We start from the raw sequence: 14,622 nt of genomic DNA, 5'->3' as shown, positions 1-14,622 counted from the left end.
TAGATGCTACAGCAAAAAGGAATGTCTGATTCCAACATTTGCTTTTCTTTTTATTTTATTTTATTTTGTTCTTTTCTCTTTTTTTTTTAATTTAAGTAATTTGAATGTCGATTGACTCAGTATTTTCCTGTATTCAGACTCCATTTTCTCTTTTATTTCAATTTCTGATTTCTTGCAGATTCAATTTCTTGTTTTAATGATGATTGATGATCATTCTTTCCCTTCACCTTGATATTATTCCATGCTTATTGAAACTGCTAGTGCAGTTCTTTATATCTTTATATCTAGATGAGGGCATTATCTTGCTTCCCCTGTTCAGCCTTGCTTCTCCACGCTTGTCTTACCTTTGAGTTTGCTAGATTGCTTGTGGTATCATGAAGGGGGCATTTGTCCAAGTATGAGCCATGGCATCATCAATATCGTCCAAGTCATAACTTACCTGTAAGATCTTTTCCATGCCGAAGGTTAAACTCCATGGGAGTATGCATTTCCATATGCATGAATAAAACATAACTATCTTTGTAATCTTGGTGGACATTGTCTGATTTTGATGCATATTAAGTTGTGCCTATTCAAAAACTGATTTGATTGTGCTCCATTATCCTCAATACGATGAGTCGAAAACACAAACATAGTTTTCTACAGTAAATTTTTCGAGGCCGAGATACAAGCAACCCTCAAACTCATGGTTTCTGTGTTGAGAGGTTTGATTCCAGGTTGCCCAAATCATAATCTATGCATAGCAGGGCCTCGAGTACTAGCGAAGATCGTCTTGATAAAGCTGGGATGGTGTTCTGTTCATCTTATTGACAAAGTTGCGGATGTCACGAGTGTCCTGATCTTTCTTCAGTTTGTTCGATCCTCCAAGTAAATTTGATATCAGGATGAGACTGAAGTGTACAAGAATTTGCTCCAAGAAACAGCACACAGAGCTGGTTTAAATCTACCAGTTTATACCACTGTGCGATCTGGACCAAGCCACATGCTAGTCTTTACCTGCGCAGTTGAGCTTGCCGGCATGAGATTTACAGGAGACCCTGCTAAGACTAAGAAACAAGCTCCAAAGAATGCTGCAATGGCTGCTTGGTTAGCACTTAAACTATGTAAGCAGTTTTTAGTTCTTTATTATGCTAAAAGCTAATAAGGATTCTTGATTTTTTTGCTGACAAATTTTCTCAAGTCTGAATTGCCCAAAACTGAGCAGCGAATCTACATTTTAGTTCTTTGGGCACTTAATTCCATAATCAACAAAGAGTAGTTGTTGGCTCCTCTCTAAAGCAGGAAGGTATTTTTCTAAAGATAGTTCAATATAAAAAGTGAAAGGTTCTCTCTCTAAAGTAAAATTAGCTACTGTGTCTGATGCATTGGCAAGTTTTGCATGTAATTTCACAAGTTTTGTCTCGTAAAAAAAAAAAAACATTAGCTATGATGTTTAATGAGTTGTACAAGAACTGTTGTACTTAGTCCTGTGAAGGCTGACTTGTTTCCATGGTGCGTGCTGTCATCACAGCCTTGCCATACCAGCCATTGCATCACCTCAAACCCCTGTGGGCATATACTCCCTTTACTGTTACAGCTACAGCACATTCCAACACTTGTGCACATATTATGAATTCATTGTATAAATACTTTACCTTTTTTACCTTCATGATCACATGGCATAATATATCATGACAGTCATATTCTTGTCTTTCAGAGGTGCTGCAATCTTCCCCTTTTTTCTTGGGTTTTCTTCTTTCACATCACAAAGAGGATAGTACCACACGTTGGAGGGGGGCTGAGCATCGAACTGCAGCCACCACACGAAAAGGATGAGGTGATTCTAGTTGAGAAACTGGTTTTTTGATGAACGAAGTCAGTTTTTATCGAAAAAGCGGTAGGGGTTCTATTATCTACACGTAAATCAGAACTCATATGCATGAGTTTATTCTGATTGTAAATAGATATATCTTTATGTGAAGATTCAGCATCAGACTTATCATATTTAGAGTAGAGATGGTTTTTGGATTTAAAACTCTCTCAAAAAAATTGATTTCTACTAAATCTGTTTTAGGGAGTTTAAAATGTATTTGAGCTTGGTACCTACATGCATGTATACACACTGAATTAGAGGTGTACACACATATATACCATATATACATGTAAGACAAGACTCTGGTTTTGAGTCTTAAAAATATATATATGTACATGTCATTGCATTAGCTCAGATTCGAAGCACCAAAGGGTTTTCGAATGAAAACCCTTCGTGGATCCAAAAATATATTAATTAAGTAGGGACTGATCAAATTTTCCAGTGGGAGTCATTTCAGTCCCTAGAAAAAAATTTATTTAATTACCTAGGATTTTATGCCAACCGTGTATGATGGGTTTCTCAGAAAAAAAAAATTAATTTCAAATTCAATGGGAGGATATATAATCAATTTTTTTGTATAAAATCAGTTAGTATGTTTGATTTAATTCTCTCATCCTTATTATATACTGTCATTATAGAAAAATTAAAAATATGCCATGATATTTAGAAAAAAATATAGATATATGCTTGAAATTAGGAAACATACTAAAAACTTTTCTGAGGAAATAGTTTTCTGAGAGACAGATCGATTTTCCAGTTTAATGGTTGTGAAAATGGTATTTTTTATAAAAAAATATGTATTATTATGATTTGAGAATTTTAAAATAGTGTGTGAAGTGTTGTTATTGAGAATTTATGAAAATTTCAATTCAGGTGTCTTATTTCTACTCACCCAAATGCATGTTTTCCATTATTTCGTAATTTCAACCTAACATTCATCCAATAAAACATTCATATCTCTCTCATTTGATGGACTTTTTATGAACACTTTGCTGTGTTGGAAAGGTAATAAAATTTTATACAATCTTTGAAATTTTGGGCTCTGTACCAAGACTGTGCACAGAACAGTGACAGTCGGAATAGAAAAGTATAGGTGAATACTAAACCAGTGTATCTCCCTCATACGAAAAAATTTTTATGAACGGTTTATGACATCAGAAAGCTGACAAAATTTTTTATAATCTATCTAAAATTCAGCTATGTTTGCAAACAATACACAAATCTATGACAATTGTAATAGTCAGACAGTTTAGGGGTTCGACATATCTCAAACCGGCTAAAGACCGAGTTAGCAATGTATGTGATACCTTGTTGGTATTCAAACATGTTTTTATGTGAAATGAATGGTATTGCATATGTAATCCCTTATTGATTGTATACAAGTATTGGTGTCCAATTAGTGACATGATCTAATTATGGTGCTTGTGGCACAAATGACTTACATTGCAAATTGATATCAAAGTGAATGAAGTATGCATGAAATATAAATGTTTGGATGCATCTATTTGTTATGATCATTTCTTATTGATGAATGAGTGCTTAAGCGAAAAAAAAAATGTGCAATGATACATGATTGATTAAGTTTGCATTTTTAAGAATATGCTTTCATGGGCCCAAAAGCGGCTGAATCCTTAAATTGGATTCATAATGTGTGTTGCATAGAACTAATGAATTAACAAGGTCAACCATGTGATACTAAAGTATGATGCTTATAAGGATAGGATAAGTGATACATATGGCTTCGTGGATAAAGTTTTTTAGCACAAAAGATTGCTCCGGGGAAGCCTCCACAATAGACTGCAGTGTAGAGGATAAGATACTCATGAGTGAAAGTCTGATGCATCGGGTTGGTGGTGTTGAGAGCATCTCTCGCTTTGGTCGTCCCTCACTCGAGATTAGTGAAAGGTGTCTGGACAGGACAAAGCCACAATTAACTGAATACACTGCTTGCGCCATGGCCCTAATCAAGGTTTAAGCATGTGATTATACCCACGGGGCTAAGAAGTGAAAACTTAAGATGATTGCGCATTTAGTTAGTCATGGCATGTACCCTTTAAAAAGAAAATCTAATTAAAGATAAGTAAGCAACTCATGCATAAATGGCCCATTTTGTAATGGTAAGTGTTTGTATCTTTAACTGCGTGATTAAAAAAAGAAATCCAAGTGTGTATGATTAGCAATCGTGTGAAGCATTGCAGTGCATGTATCCTTAAAATGTTGATTGAAATTTGCATGTGTGAGTGTAAGAATATGCTTTTGCATGTTTGTTTTAATTTATGTGAATTGAATAACGATTTCCTATTGAGGACTTGTTAAGTCTGACCTTGTTATGAAAACTTTTTTTAGGTAATGAATAGATGATCAATGTGATGGCAGAAGGTTGCGACAGGACCCGAGTCAAATCTTTTCCACTTATACTAGTCTTTTATATTGTGAACATTCACATTTATTTTATAGACTTTGAATAAGACTCTAATATTATTAATTAAAATTTTGTAATAGACTTTTATTAAATGTGGATGTTGAAATTTTAAGTTGATATGTGAATGATGTGATGGATCTGTAACTCACCCAAAGCTTTTATCCAGTTTGAAATTTCTGTTGTGATTTCTAAAATCATTTGAAAAAAAAATCCGTAGTTTTTGCTATAAAATTTTGAGGTGTTACAATACGGATGCAATCTTGATGTATAGTTTTATAGAAACAGACTCTTAGATCATCTAATTACGATTTATAAAAAGGATCTTTTAAGGCTTAAAAATCAACTACTCAAAATTTTTATAAATGTGCAAGCATAAAAAATCACATTTCTTGATTCGAGTATGATGATCCAATAGTCAATTTCAAGCAAATGGACCACTCTGAATGCATCTGTAATGTTAGATTTGCAAAAAAAACTTATGAAAATCTCGGTTCATACCAGTTTACATGTTACAGTTTCTCTTCATTGGGGGTAACTAAAATATGTAAACTAGTCAAATATGCAAACTGGTATGCACTGATATTTTTATAGCTATTTATTTATTTTTTTCCTAAATTTTACCGTATGGATGCTATCTAGATGCATGATTTTATAGAAACAGACTCTTAAATCATTTAATTATGATTTATAAAAAGGATCTTTTAAGGCTTAAGAATCAACGACTCAACATTTTTATAAATATACAAGCATAAAAAATCACATTTCTTGATCCGAGTATGATGATCCAATAGTCAATTTCAAGCAAATGAACCACTCTGAATGCATCTGCAAGTTTATATTTGCAAAAAAACTTATGAAAATCTCAATTCATACCAGTTTACATGTTACAATTTCTCTTGATTGAGAGTAACTAAAATATGTAAACTAGTCAAATATGCAAACTGGTATGCACTTAGATTTTTATAGGTTTTTTTATTTTTTTCCTAAATTTTACCATATGGATGCGATCTAGATGCATGGTTTTGTAGAAACAAACTCTTGGATCATCCGATTACGATGTATAAGAAGGAACTTTTAAGGCTTGAAAATCAATGGCTCATAATTTTTATAAATATAAGCATAAAAAATCATATTTTTTTATTCGATTACAATGATCCAATAGTCGATTCCAAGCAAATGGGCTATGTTGAATGCATCTGCAGGGTTAGATTTGCAAAAAAACCTATAAAAATCTCAGCTCATACTGGTTCACATGTTATAGTTTTTCTTGATTTAGGGTAACTAAAATATATAAACTAGTCAAATATGCAAACTAGTATGCACCGAGATTTTCATAGGTTTTTTTTTATTTTTTTCTAAAATATCACCATGCGAATGTGATCTAGATGCATGGTTTTATAGAAACAAACTTTTGGATCATCTGATTACGATGTATAAGAAGGATCTTTTAAGGCTTGAAAATCAATGGCTTAGAATTTTTGTAAATATAATCATAAAAAACCACATTTCTTGATTCGATTACGATAATCCAATAGTTGATTCTAAGCAAATGGACCACGTTGAATGCATTTACAGGGTTAGATTTGCAAAAAAACTATGAAAATCTCGGTTCATACTAGTTTACATATTATAGTTTTCCATGATCTAGGGTAACTAAAATATGTAAACTAGTCAAATATGTAAACTGGTATACACCGAGATTTTCATAGGTTTTTTTATTTTTTTCTAAAATTTAACTGTACGGATGCAATTCAGATGCATGTTTAGATCATCCGATTATGATGTATAAGAAGAATCTTTTAAAGCTTGAAAATCAACGACTTCAAATTTTTTTAAACATGCAAGCATAAAAAATCACATTTCTTGATCTGATTACGATGATCCAATAATTGATTCCAAACCACTTTTAGTGGATCCGTTTGAACCCACCTTAGGTCCTAAAGATTCAATTGTAGGCCCACTTGACCCAATTCAGAAGAACCTTTCACAAGCCCTACCCATATCCAAATATATCCAAGATCCAAATTCTAATAACTAGGTCCAAGACTGTCTTATGTCCAGATTCCAAAACTCAAAACCATTTGATACCTTGGATGTATGAGTTCAATCTAAAACCAACGATAATTATCATCGTCAAAATGTTGATTAATTAGTTTAATCTAAAATTGATGATAATTATCGTTATGATTAAAACTGATGATAATTATCATCGTCGGAATGTTGATTAACTAGTTTAATTTAAAATTGATGATAATTATCATCGTCAATATATCTAGATCGATGATAATTATTGTCATCAATATTAATCTAGAACTGACAATAATTATCATCGTCAATATGATGATTAGCTAGTTTAATCTAAAATCGATGATAATTATCATCGTCAATATGTCTAAAACCAATAATAATTATTGTTGTCATTATTATTTTAAACCAATAATTCTTATCATCAATATGCTAATTAACTAGTTTAATATAAAATTGATGATAATTATTATCATTAATATATCTAAAATCGGTGATAATTATCATAATCAATACGTTGATTATTACTTCTTGAATCTAAAACCGACAATAATTAACGTTGTCTATGTGTGCCAAAAAAACCCTAAGAATCTTTCCCCTCTTCCTTTTAGCCTTGTATTTTCCTCATTTCGCTTTTCTTTTCTTTTTTTTGTCCTCCCTTTTTCACTCTGGATCGCTTTTGTCCTCCTTTCTCCATCTCCCTCTTCATTTTCCCCTCTTTCTCTTTCCCTTCTGACTAAAGATTTTGTTAAAGGAGGCATCACTGTCATCATTGTCGGCGTCTCTACCCACCCTCTTGATCTCATTAAGGTTCGTATGCAACTGCAAGGCGAAGCCCCACCACCCATTCCCACCACCGCTGCTACTTCCCAACCCCCTGTTGTTGCCTTCCCCAGCCCCTCTTCTTCCATCTCCACCACCAACATCCTCACCGTCGTCGTCACCCTCGTGCGTTGGACCCATCTTCGTCGGCATCAAGTTCATAAGAACTAAGGGTCCTACCACGATCTTTAATAGTGTCTCCGCTACTGTCCTCCAGCAAGCCCTATACTCCACCACCAAGATGGGTCTATATAACATCTTCAGGGAGAAATACTTTGATCCGTCCACCAGGAAACTCACCCTGGTTCGCAAGATCGCCACCAGTCTCACTGTTGGTGGGATCAGAGCGACAATGGGCAACCTGACGGACGTGGTGTAATGCCCCCAAAATTTTAACCTTAATTATAGTTCAAATATTGAAATTTTGAGACTAATTTTTTTTTTGATAAGTATAAGTAAATCATATCTTATAATGCAGAAGCGATTTTAAAAAATGGTTAAGACTTTGGGCGGGGTTACACTAAAAATAATAATCAAATCAAAATGTACGGGATATACATATTTCAAACCACATACAATATAAGACTGAAATATGAAGAGTTTTAATTTCATTTCAAATCAGAGTATAAAAACAATAGTTCAGTCTCTGCATGATCAAGTACTTAAAATAAAAAGATCATGTCAACCAAGATCGCAAGGTAAGAGTAGACCCTCGAGGATGCAGCTTGACCAGTCCTTCACTCTAACTATTCATCATATTTTACCTGCATTACCTGTCTCCCATAAAACAGGGTCAGACTCGCTAAAGTCTGGTAAAACAACCCAAACTCAAACTTAAAGAAAACATATCAAGCATTTAAAGGTAAAGACATGATATATTATTCATCAATCAGCAAGTGATAGACAAGGGAACAACGTCTTATAAGTTATTCATTTCAAGCATTTAAAAGCATTTCATCACTTAATATTTTATTCAACCTTAACTCACATAATAAAGCATAATCTATATGCATTCAAGTTATACAAGTCATCGCGTATATATATATGTGTGTGTGCGTGTGCGTGTGCATTTAAGACATTCAAATCATTGCATCATTTTTATATGCATTCATAATTATTATAAATAATAAGTCAAATCACATTTGACCATTCCAATATGAAACATATGTACATACCTTGTAAGTAATTTAGTTAGATATTCATGATAAACATCAATCATGATACAAAGGTGTTTTATATTCACTCAGACAATCATTTGCAATGAAACTATGTAGGCATGATGTATCGTTCACATAATAAGTCAAAACTAGTCATTTGTAGGTGTGATATGTTATTCACATATACGCTAACATAAGTATCACAATCATAACCTCATATCAAGATCTAAAATTAATAAGGATCTGATTCTCAATCTGAGTTTAGTACATAATCATGCTACAATAGAAAAGCCAAATCTATAGATTCATAATTAGTTATCTCAATCAACTCAGAAGATCATCACAATTTATCATAAAAATTCATTTAATCATATAAATATTTACAAGATCCATGCTAGATCGCCTAGTCTGAAAAATGTACAACCTTGCAAAGAGTTACCGCTCTAGACGGATGGTCTGTTTGGTCTTGGATAATGCACTTTCTCATAGGAATATACCATCTTTGCGGGCTACCCGCTCTTGGACAATGCACTTCCTCATAGAGACTTACCGTTTTAGCCGGATTACCTGATTTGGTCGTGCACACTGTCATATAGAATCCTTTGAGACAAGTTCATCAACGGGTACCATATCCAGTGAAAATTATTGTGATACATACATCAATACAATTGACCACTCTCAGGATCGATAGCCACCAACACGAGCACAAGCATGTATACAATCAATATGCATCACTTCATATAGCACTTAAATTATACAATCACACATTTAACCAATAAGGTTCCATAAACCATAGTTTATTATTAAACTTAAACATTTATTATCTGCATTTATAATTTTATATCACGTGGCATTTAAATCATATCATATATAAGCATATTATCCTACATATCATATCATCGTCACAAGGAACATTGCATTTCGTAAATTAAACATCGAAGCATGCATAAAAAAAACATGAGTTCTATACATACATATGTGAACATGCACATTTTATAATACGAAGCAACTAAACCTCAACATACGTAACTCCTACGTAATTTGAGTTATGTACACATGATTCAAGTCATATATACATTTTTCACAATATGAATCAATATATTACCTTAGATATAATTGCATAAAAAAGATAGGTCAAAATCTCATCGACCACCACCATACATCATACACACATGTTTCTCAAGCAAACAAGACATACAAGTTCAAAATAATTTATAACATTTGCATGCATTCTTCCATACAAGAATAAATGAGTCTATCATATGACAATACAATATATATAACATTCATAGAATGCATCAAACACGACTTACACATATTCATAGTAGTTATATGTGTACCATGTATCAAATTCATACAAACACACAAAGCAACATAGTATGAGTAAACCAAAGTATGATGGCACATATTGCGTACATATTATGCATTCATAAGTGTACGAACATTCAAACCCACAGACAGATGTACTTGCAACAAACATACTTCATATTTCGCTAATTATAATCATGACAAGCATGATCTTCGAACTACAATCACAAGAGTCCTACATATTTACAACTAAGTGAAATATGTGAACATGAAGGTGTTACATGCTATAAAATAAATTTATTGAATGATGTATTTGCACCATATATTTATCATGGCTATTTACCCGATTTGCATTTTGCATTGCATTGTATTGCATTTAATGCACACTGGCTTATAGTCATTTTGATAGTTAGCATAAGTATCACATTTTTTTTATATCCTGCACTCAAATCAGTTAAACATATAGGACAACTTATGCATACGTAATAACCCTAGATATTCATAACTAAGTACAGTATGTGTGCATAACTTGTATTTATAATTCATTTAAATATTTAGCGTAACTAAATCATGCTTACACAATTAATACCTAAATATGCTCTCTACAAGTTCAGTTAAGGTATCTTACTTTAATAATATGAAGAACAACAAATCGAAACTCAAAAGACCGAGGGGTTTTGAATTTCGTAAAAATCGTTACCCAAGCAATACAAGGAACCCTTCATCAGCGATCACAAATGCAAAAAACTTCAAAAATGTCAATTATACTAAGATTAGCCAAAAATGATAAATTACCTTATAAACTATTATTAAGAGCCATGTAATATACAAATACACTCTAATAATTTACAAACTCCATCAAAAATATATTTAAATATAATAAATATATAATGATTTATAACCCAAAATAATTTTATAAATACAAATTATGCCATGATTGGTAAAAAATGATCAAATAAACATATAATACAAATTCAAAAATATAAAAACATATTTTTAATTTTGAAATAAAAATTGAGTTTTTATTTATTAATAATTCTTAAAATTTATGGAATTTACACGTGGCAATGGTGAGTATCCAGGCAGACGGACGGCTCCCGGTGGAGCAGCGATGGAACTACATGAACGTGGGGAACGCCATCGGGCGGATGTTTAAGAACTTGGGCGTGACGAGCCTCTGGTGATTTTCGTCGATGACCATCCAACGTGTGATGCTGGTCACGGCGTCGCAGCTGGCCACGTACGACCAGGCGAAGGAGGCGATCGTGGGGAACGAGCTCAACACGCACGTCAGCTCGAGCTTCACTGCGGGGCTCGTCGCGGCGGTGGCGTCGAACCCGGTGGACGCGATCAAGACGAGGATGATGAACATAAAGGTGGTGCAGGGGGATGCTCCCCTCTATGCCAGGCCGTTGGATTGCGCGTTGAAGACAGTGAGGGCAGAGGGGGTTATGGCTCTGTACAAAGGCTTCATGCCCACCATCACTAGGCAAGGCCCTTTTACGGTCATGCTCTTTATTACGTTGGAGCAGGTGAGGAAACTAAAGGATTTCTGAGATCATTCCTATCTTTTGGAGGGAGAGGGGTATACAATAAAAATAAAAACCAAGGGTTGGTGATGATGTTTAAGAGAGGAGGACGATGACAACAATAAATTTTAGTAGATTTAGATTGGTTGTCTCTGTTATTTGTTATTTTTAGCAAGGGATTAAGATGATTGTAGTGGGTCGATTTAAGGGTGGTGGCCATGCTTGCGCCCTTCATGGATATGTTGAAGAAGTTTGATGAAATTTCCCTTCTCGTTCTTCATTCTTCTCCGTCGTCGACTTCTTCTTCTTTTCTGTTGATTGAATCTTGATTTAGCTGTGACTCTATGGAGGCTCTTAGCACAACATTAAGTTTCATTATTAATTTAGACTTAGTATACATTTTATGTTGTTCAATATGTCTCTTAGAGATGAGTTTGACAAAGGGTTCATTTTGCTTTTTCTTTTCTAATGGATGGTGGTGGGAAAGGAGACTGAGTGTAGTGGGGAGAGACAAGAGCTACCCGGTGCAGAGGGGGCCAAATACAACTTTACTCTTGCTTGGCTATATGGTAAAATCCCAAACCTTTTTGTTTCTCACAAATAATCATGTGGAACCAAACCCCAAACCTTTTTTTTTATGAAACATTGTTTTCATGGAGAATTTGAGGGGAAAGTGATGGGTTTTGTGTTGGAGATTCTCCTTTATAATAATACTTTCTGTTATGTGGGTTTTGGTTAAAAAATTCTATGATATCGATATCATTCCTTGGCTGAGACAATGATGGATTATTTTTTTTTATGCAATATCATGATCGATTTTGTGGTAGGTAATTCTCCTCTTGCTACCTCTTTATTGTGGTGTGTACCACTTTTCATCAAATATATCTTGAGAAAATGCTGGTTCTGCACTAATAATATTCTTGTTATAATGTAATTGACGCAATGATTTTTCCACATGGATAGGTAGAAAAACATAGGCAGATTGTAGATTTTGGTTTCGTCTCTTATGGGTGTCTTGAATTTTGGAGAAATGAGGTTTGTAGTGGCAACAGAGGGGCTTAGACCATTAAGCCCAAGCTGAGAGCCCTCCACAAATCTCTCTATGGTATGGATATGCTTATTTTCATAACTTTTCCATACATTGTGTAACGCCTCAAATTTCAAACTTGCGAACCTTTTCAGAAAAATAGGCAAGAGATTAGAAATATCTCTTTCCCTCAGAGTTTGTTTATGAAATCAGTGAAAGATTTTTCTTTTGTTAAATCAGAAGGCAAGCTGACAACTTTGGGCACGTTAGCTAAAAGAACCAAAACTCACAAAATTCGGGTATCCTAAGAAAAATCCAATACAAACTCAAAGCGTCCAGGACGCGAGCTAAGAGCAGGAAGAAGAAGTTTTGAAGTCATCTTACAATCACGTCATCGCTTGTAGTGTACCTAATCATCACTTGTACCCATAGAATGGGTTAGTTTCGCGAAAAACTAGTATGTGCATAAGAGAGACTACAAGAAACTGAATTAAGTACATTTAATTCAGTATGTTGAGCAGTTTAAAGCAGATATGCAGTTAAACATGTAAGCAGTGCACGACAAGTAAGCAGTGCAAACGGTAAGTAAGAAGTGCAAATGCATAAATAGTGCAAACGGGTAAGCGATTCAAAGTAAGTAAGCAGCGCCACTGTCAAAGTGCAGCATACGATTCAATTGATCGTAGGCTGGGAACCACCCAACAACTAGCTTATTCTCGTTCCTAGAACGAGGTCTCTGCATTGAATCAGTATCAGAACATCGTTTATCGCTTTCACTACTTCTAACAAACGCTTTGTCCTAAACAACATTAATCTATTCTCATCTCTCAAGGCCTTACGTGGCCAACTGTCACCGGTTATGACTCACTAAGGCGTCATACTTTCTCAGAAAAGCCCACCCTTCCGTAGGAGGTCCAAAACATAATCACTATCTCAAATCGCTAACGATCTGATTATCACACCTGAGGCATGCATGTAACATTCCAAAACAGAAAGCCGAAACTATGAATTCATAGTTAGCTATCACAAACAATCTCAGAAGATCATCACAGCTCACCATAACTTTTTATGGTAAGCAAAAACACAAGATCCACGTCAGATCGCTCGGTCTGGGAGATATACAACCTGACAAGGAATTATCGCCCTAGAGGGTATACCTGGTCTTGGACCATACACTTCCTCACAGGAGTTCACCGTCTTTGCGGCTACCCGTTCGTGGACAGTGTACATCCTCACAGAGATTATACCGCTCTAGCCGGATTACCCGATCTGGGAAATATACAACCTCACAAGGAATTCCGCCCTAGATGGTATATCTGGTCTTGGACCATACACTTCCTCACAAAAGTTCACCGTCTTTGCGGCTACCCGTTCGTGGATAGTATACATCCTCACAGAGAATCTCCCACTCTAGCTAGGTCACCTGATCTTGATCATACATACCCCCACAGCGAAACCTTTGGAAAGCCGGTCCCCAACAAATGTCATATCGAATGAAAATCATTGTGATACACGCATCAACACAAATGACCGCTCTCAGGGTCGATAACCACTAATACAAACAACAAGATCAACGCTGAATCACCTGGTCTAGGAAATGTATAACCTCACAAGGAATTTTGCCCTAGATGGTATACCTGGTCTTGATCATACACGCCCTCACAGATAATCCTTTGGAGATCGGGTCCTCAACAGATACCATACTCAATGATACACGTATCTATACAATCGACTGCTCTGAATAATTGACCGCTCTTGGGGTCAGTAGCCACAATATGGGCACAAGCATGTATATCAACAATATGCATCATATCACTTCACATAGTAAAACAAAACACACGATCACCCATTCCTCCAATAAGGTTCCATGAACCCTGAACATATTATCACATACTTCCAACATCTCATATCACGTGGCATATCAATCACATCACACAAAAGCATATAATACTATGCATCGTGTTATTGCCACAAGGAACATTGAAATCCTCAATAGAACCTCAACGCATGCATAAACGACACAAGAGAACACACAGATATGGCAATCCAGTTGATTCTATAGGCGAAGAGTAACTAACTCTACCCGTCAGCCAAACAAAACAACTGAATAAGACAAACACTCATAACAATGCTCGTAAAACATACAATTATCATCAAATGCCTCAGTCCATCAACAAGTAATTAAATTAATCATAAGGCATAAACCATTGCATCCACTACAAGAACATAGGCTATTAGCGACGAAATAATTCTGTCGCTAGCTAGCGACAAATTAACGAGAGAAACACATCTATTGCTATAATCAATGAAATTTACGAAAATAGCGACGAAATATATCCCATCGCAAATTTACGAAAATAGCGACGGATTTTGCGAGGGAATATTTTCTCGTAATGGACGCACCATTTAGCAATGTCTTTTGCGATGGAAAATATTCTGTCGCGATTTAGCGACGGAATGTATTATGTTGCCATTTCGTG

General features: G+C 34.9%; 1 pseudogene; it reads left to right on the top strand.

Moving 5' to 3' along the window:
- The first annotated feature begins 1,018 nt into the window (after positions 1–1,018).
- LOC149851304 (mitochondrial uncoupling protein 4 pseudogene) lies at positions 1,019–11,142 on the top strand (annotated as a pseudogene).
- Positions 11,143–14,622: the final 3,480 nt, after the last annotated feature.

This window comes from Nuphar pumila, chromosome 1 (assembly GCF_984573655.1).
Source record: "Nuphar pumila chromosome 1, dmNupPumi1.hap1.1, whole genome shotgun sequence".
In the NCBI taxonomy this organism is placed as follows: Eukaryota; Viridiplantae; Streptophyta; class Magnoliopsida; order Nymphaeales; family Nymphaeaceae; genus Nuphar; species Nuphar pumila.
Note: the sequence above shows the minus strand (reverse complement) of the source record. Positions and strands in the feature narration are given on the sequence as shown.